This window comes from Xyrauchen texanus, chromosome 36, assembly GCF_025860055.1.
Source record: "Xyrauchen texanus isolate HMW12.3.18 chromosome 36, RBS_HiC_50CHRs, whole genome shotgun sequence".
NCBI lineage: Eukaryota > Metazoa > Chordata > Actinopteri > Cypriniformes > Catostomidae > Xyrauchen > Xyrauchen texanus.
In genome coordinates, this window is record NC_068311.1 from 37,540,856 (window position 1) to 37,547,502 (window position 6,647).

Here is a 6,647-nt window from a genome sequence, read left to right on the forward strand (position 1 = left end):
TAACGTAGCGTTAGACCGGAAATACCATCGCCCACCAGTGACGTCTGACAATCATGGAACGTTCGTAAAATCAACTAGCCAATTACAGTCGGACGCACTTTCGGCGCGGACGCGCTTGGAAAAAACGAGTGCGCCGCTTCCATTATGAGCGCGCATACCGCGCGGCTGCATTTGAAACTGGGAACTTGAATGCGGTTTAATATTTTAGAGTCAATTGATTTCACCTACCAATCATATGAGAGGAGCGCAGCTCTAACTAACGTCACAAGCCTATCAGAAGCCGAGCAGGGCGGGTCCTGGCAACAGTGTTATTGAGATCCATACCTCACGTTAGCGTCGTCGGTGAAAGCATGGAGCGCAGAACTCCAGAAACAACATTAGGTGACTTAATGTCATCATGGATGAAAAGAAAGGAGATGTGAGTTGGTTGATTTCGTAAATTAGCTCAGGTCAGCATAATCATATTTTCTGTCTACACCTTTTGATGTTAGCCTTACGTTCACTGAGCTAACATTAACATACGCTGCTGCTAGGTAACTTCAGACTGTTAGTTAAATATTTAATGTAGAACATTCTGTGTAGCTTACTAAAAAAAACATTATGTGTAGGCCTACCATGAAAACGAGTCCACTTTAAACCGCTTTAATTTCTGTCAGCAATGTATGACAAGTAACGTTGCAGTGTGTACGCACCTTTAGTGCTGTCAACGTTAACGTATGCGATTTCTTTTTTTTTTTGTCCAGCTTTAATGTTTTAAAATATTTAACACAATTAACGCTGCATCCGTTCTTTGTCATTCTTTAGCTCTTATTAGTTATTAGTTTGTCCACCAAATGCTTTAAACCATTAATGTGCGACAAGACAAAAGAGAACGCACTTCAGTAAATGTCCTCACACACACACACACACACACACACACACACACACACACACACGAGGCACAAAAAGTCGCGAACCAGTATCGAATTCTCTTTCGCGCTTGAACGAACAATAACACACACATTTATGCCAAAATGTCCGTTTTGTCGAGTATCCTCACAAGAATCAATCATTATTAACTTTAAATGAGTTAAATAAAATCTTAAATGGAAGTAAAGAGTAGTGAGAGAATGAGACGCGTGAGATCCTGTCACCAGCTGTACATCTTAAAGTGACAGTAGCCACTAATTCTGTCTGTCAGTAAAGTTAACCAAAGAACAAAGGGAACAGAGAAAACTACTAACTACTCTTTGACTAAAGAACGCTTGTAGCTTTAATAAGGATTAATCGAATTTAATTTATAATTTATGCATTGCGGACTATTTTATAACCATAAAATTTAGTATACTAAATAAAATATCAGTGATACTGGCCTTCATTAATAAAAAGATGCCATTAAGATACAGCCGTAATACTTAAAAATAAATGGTTCCATTTGAAGATAAGTCCGTCTCTGCAAAACAACCCCCCAAAAAAAGTTCAGGCTCAGCAATTTTTTTCACTTTAAGCCCTGTCTTCAGTGAAGCCAGGCTGACATCTGTCTCTTACAGCTTTTCTTCCTTTTGCAAACCAATTACAGTTTTATCTAACATTCAGTGGGATGTTTATTGAAATCCAAACTTACCTTGTTTAACTTCTACAATATCCATGTGCTCCTTGACAGGGCTGGACTGGGAAGAGAAGTCGGCCTGGGATTTTACATAGCAACTGGCCCAAAAGTTGTAGTGGGGGAAGTTCGCTGTCCTTTTCTGCATATCGCGGCGTAGTTTTGTGGTCCGTTCAGCATAACGTGGCGGCTCATTTTAGATTATCGCGGCCGACACAGCGGCCCGCTCGGTTCTCCTGATGGCAAATCAACACTGCTTCTATTGAGGTAACACGTGCACCACTGAAGGTAATGCTGCTGCAAAGAGTAAAATTACACGCTCACACTTACAATAAGCAGGGGAAAAAATAAATAACTAATTACATATTTAGGAAGATTGCATTGTGATGCAGTATATGCAGACTTAAATTTTTTTTTTTAAAGTGACTGGATAGGTAAAAATTACTCACCAAAATAGACGATTTCCCATTGAGACCCATAGGAATACAGAATGTTAGGAATACCAGGAAGGCGGCGCAGTAGCTTCACTGTTGTGACGTCATGAGCAATCCAGTTATATATATATATATATATATATATATATATATATATAGATCAGTGATATTCTCCCCTTTTTCTCCCCAATTTGGCACGCCCAATTCCCAATGCACCAATTTGGTGCTTGTGGTGGTTTAGTAACTCGCCTCAATCCGGGTGGCAGAGGACGTATCTTAGTTGCCTTGGCGTCTGAGACGGCAACCCGCGCATCTTATCACATGGCTCGTTGAGTGCGTTACCACGGAGATCTAGTGCGTGTGGAGGCTTCACACTATTCTCTGCGGCATCCACGCAAAAACCGCATTATAGCGACCACAAGGAGGTTAGCCCAAAGCGACTCTACCCCCCTTGTAACTGGGCCAATTGGTTGCTTATAAAGCCTGACTGGATGCACTCAGCACACCCAGACTCCATGTGTGGTATTAAGCATCTTTACTTCCTGAGCTACCCAGGCCCCCCTCCAAATGCATCTTTAATATAGGCACATTTCTGGTTCATGTTACATCCACCAAACCTTAAATAGCAGCAGTTAATAGTTGTTTAGATTTAAAAATTTGTAATCTGAATTTGACAATTACATCTATTTTTCAAATTAATAGCTTTTAAAGATGCACTCAGTATTTTCTTTCCTAATTTAGAAAGTTTTACTTCTTTTTTTTTTTTTTCAAAAATATTTTTATTGAGAGAAAAAAGGCATACTTCCTGTCATAATGACACAATACAATTAACATTTTTGTTATATACAAATACGCACATATATATACACACATAAAAAAAATTAGCCATGAATTAGCCATGTTGAGCCCCCCGGCTCAACATGGCTAATTCACATATATTTCAGGTTGTTTATATGTTATAAAATCCAACAACAGGCAAAAATTCAAATGGGTAGTGTCTGTAACTCCATAAAATAAGAAATAAAGAGTTGCCATTTGTGGAAAAACTTGTCAGTACATCCCCTCAACATATACTTTATTTTCTCGAGTTTTAAAAAAAAACATTGTGTCCCTAAGCCACTGGGAGATGGATGGATATTTAGCAGACTTCCAATGCAACAGTAAGGAACATTTTGTTATTAAGGATGTGAAAGCTATAATATCCTTCTGTATAGTACTTAATGGAAGTGAGGCATCAGGGATCCCGAATATAGCAATCAGTGGACAAGGTTTTAAATCTACTCTGAGAATAGAGGACATAATAATAAAGAAACCAGTCCAAAAACCATACAGATCAGGGCAAAGAAAAAACATATGACTAAGATGACAGGGAGAGCCATGACACTTATAACATTTGTCTTCCACTTCTGGATATATTACAGAAAGTATCGACTTAGACCAATGGACCCTGCAAAACTTTGAATTGGATGAGTCCGAGACGAGCACAAGAAGTGGTAGACTGTATCCTATCTATAGCACATTCCCAAAACTCTTCACTTATTTGTACTCCTAATTCCATTTCCCATGCATTCTTAATTGTGGTACTCAACTGACTGCTTAAGGCCAGAATAACGTAATATATCTTTGAAATCATTCCTTTCTGATGAGGATTATATGAGAGCAAGCTCTCACAAGGCTGTTCTGGAGGTGCAGAGGGGAAATTAGGGAAACATCTAGATACAAAATTTCGAATTTGAAAATAGCGAAACAGATGTGTAGCAGGCAGGTCGGCAAAACTATCAAAGACACCATCAACATACAAATTTTTGAATTGTTTAATGCCCTTGTCATACCACACTGAAAATGATGAGTCCAAACACGATGGAGGAAATATGTGGTTATTGCATAATGGACCCAAAAAGGATGCATCTATAAATTTAAAGCGCCATCTAAATTGATACCAGATCTTAAGGTAAGGTTGCCACCTGACCTGTAATATATGGGATCGACCCGTATTTAAATATAAATGATGTGTCATGTATCAAATCAAAACGAGAAGCGGTTTGTCTCGTTAAACTGGTCAGATGGTGCCACTGCAACATTTTTCAGATTGTTTATTTAACATTGATGTATCTTGGAAATTGTTCATGTGGTGGGTATGGGATCGTCTGAAAAGTCCACACATTGTGCTGAAATGTGCTAGTACTGTAAAGGGTGTGATGAGGGACTGTCTGAAAAGTTCACACATTGTGCTAAAATGGTGGATATTTTTATTGAAAAACAGAAGGTTAAATGTTCAATGAGATGTACAAAATGACACAGAAATAACAATGTATGAATACAATTACAGAGTCATAAAGACTAGGTCACAGGTGAAGGAAAAATAATAAATTTAAATAAAGTAAATAAAAATACATATAAATCGACACAGATGTATATATAAAGAAGATAAATAATCGAAGAAATAAAATGTGTATTTATTAGAATTCATGGGTCAGGAAAGTTCTCAGCATATAAGAAAGGATATTCACTTTTTATTATTAGTTATAACTCAAAAAGCATTTATTTCTAAAACTGTCAAACTGCCGCTCCCTGTACGCATATTGTGCAGTCTGCATAGTGCACCTACTCCCTACAGGGGGGCACCAGAACAATACAAGATACAAGTACAACTGATACAAGTTCAATGGAAGACTTTCTTATTTTTATATACTACAATAGTATGTCTATACAATGCATACAATAACACAGTTAACTAAAAACATAAAATGATGTTTCAAAAATGATGGGGATGAAATATACTTTATTAAACATGAAAATAATGTATTTAAATATGCAATATAACAATTACAAGAAGTCAATTTCAGAAGTCATAAATATTAGTAAACATGTCACACTAACTTCCCCTGACAACATGGATACATAACTATGGTGATGGGGGCATGGTCGTGTGTCTGTCTGCGGGAGACAGGGAGTGGTGTGGCTCGTCAAGCTGGTTGACATGATCTCTAACAGCTGTTTCTCATTACAGTGATAGCGGAGAGATGCCTTAAAACAGCTGAACATGCAATAAGAGCGAGATAGAGAATGAGTGTGCAGCATTGTCAAACTGTTTACATTACCAGGGGCAAGAGGAGGAGCTGTCATCCACTGGAGGAGGAGCGAGCTGGTGCCCACCAGCAGTTAAGGGGCAGTTGAGGACCTGGCGACAGCGCGTCCTGGAGATGGGAAGCAAGTTCTTCTCTCTCTCTCTTTGAGTCTCTGCTCGCCCTTTCCCTCTCCCCATGCCTCCCCTTGTCTCTCTCACAGGAGGCGGTGTGGGCCACCAGCTGACAGAACAGCCATCAGACTTGTGGCGCCCGGCCTGAATCGGCCAGGGGAAGAGGGTGATGACTAGGTATGTGCATGAGTAGTCAAATATTCATGCTGCAATAATTATTAAAATAGTAAAAATACTATTTGAATTTTGCAAAGTTTTGCTTTGCTGGCCATATATACAGTGAGATGCACGTTAAATCCTGAACACACAAGCTAAAACTGCCAGTTATTACAGAATGCACTGGGTGGCGCTGTTGAGTGTGGACACAAGTTGATCACATTTGTTGAGCAATCGTTTCTGTCAGTATGTTCAGATGGACACCAAAAAAGCAGGTTACTGTGAGAAAGCTTGGTTCCTGATTAAATGTACTGGATAAGCGGTGTACAATGTACTCTCATCTATGTGCAGCTCATCAGAAAGTAGTGTCCCCATTGCAACGTAATCCCCGCAATGCTTCTATAAACATCAAACATGGCATCCGAGAAAGACTATGCTAGAGAAGGTAAGGGACATTCCATCATATAAACTGGTGTGTATAAATGAGTATAGTTTATTGAGCACATGGATATGCTTGTTTTTCTCAACAAAAACATGACACGAGATACAATATAAACATGATAACTATTATATGGCGAGTGTTTATAGTCGTCCTGTACATTAACTGTGTCAGTCTACTTCATTAGCGATTTCTTTTTCTTTGATTTGCGTGAGCTAAAATGCTTTCATTCTATTCTTTTTTTGTTTTCACGCATTGCTTGTTTAAATATATATATTTTTTAAAACACAGGACATGATATAAGCTAGTTTTGAATATAATTAGAAGCTTGTTTTTTTTAATGGTGACGCAACCTTTATGACAAAAAAATTTATTTTACGTCTCTTTCTCATTAATTGGCTTAATTTAAATAATAGAATAATGGAATATTCGTTTGATGAATGCCCATCCCTAGTGACGACGAGGAGTGAGTGGCCGGCTGAATCAGCTGATCAGTGGGATAGCGAGATAAGGGGCAGCCGGAGATACCGGTTCGTAGGAGAGAGAGACTGTTCTTTTATGCTTTATGTTGTGTTTTACCATTAAACGTTATGTTTCAGCTGGTTCCCACCTCCTCCTTGCCTATCCTTGATCTGTTGCAAACAATCGGTTAGCACACAAGTAATGTTTGATTCATACAAGCATGACAATGTTGGGGGTTCATTCAGGGGCGGGTTTGATTATTAGCAATAATTAATAATTATCAAAGATAATTATTAATTATTTAATCAATAGAACATTGATTAGAATCAACATTAGCGTATTACTCCTTCAAATCAACAATTATCAAAGATA

At 38.4% G+C, this 6,647-nt stretch overlaps 1 long non-coding RNA gene across 1 annotated transcript; it reads left to right on the forward strand.

The window, feature by feature from the left end:
* Positions 1-328: 328 nt before the first annotated feature.
* On the forward strand, positions 329-6,172 carry LOC127629882 (uncharacterized). The gene is made up of 4 exons (XR_007968813.1): positions 329-418; positions 1,643-1,873; positions 5,124-5,395; positions 5,726-6,172. It is a non-coding gene; the product is annotated as an uncharacterized LOC127629882 (long non-coding RNA).
* The last annotated feature ends 475 nt before the right edge of the window (positions 6,173-6,647 follow it).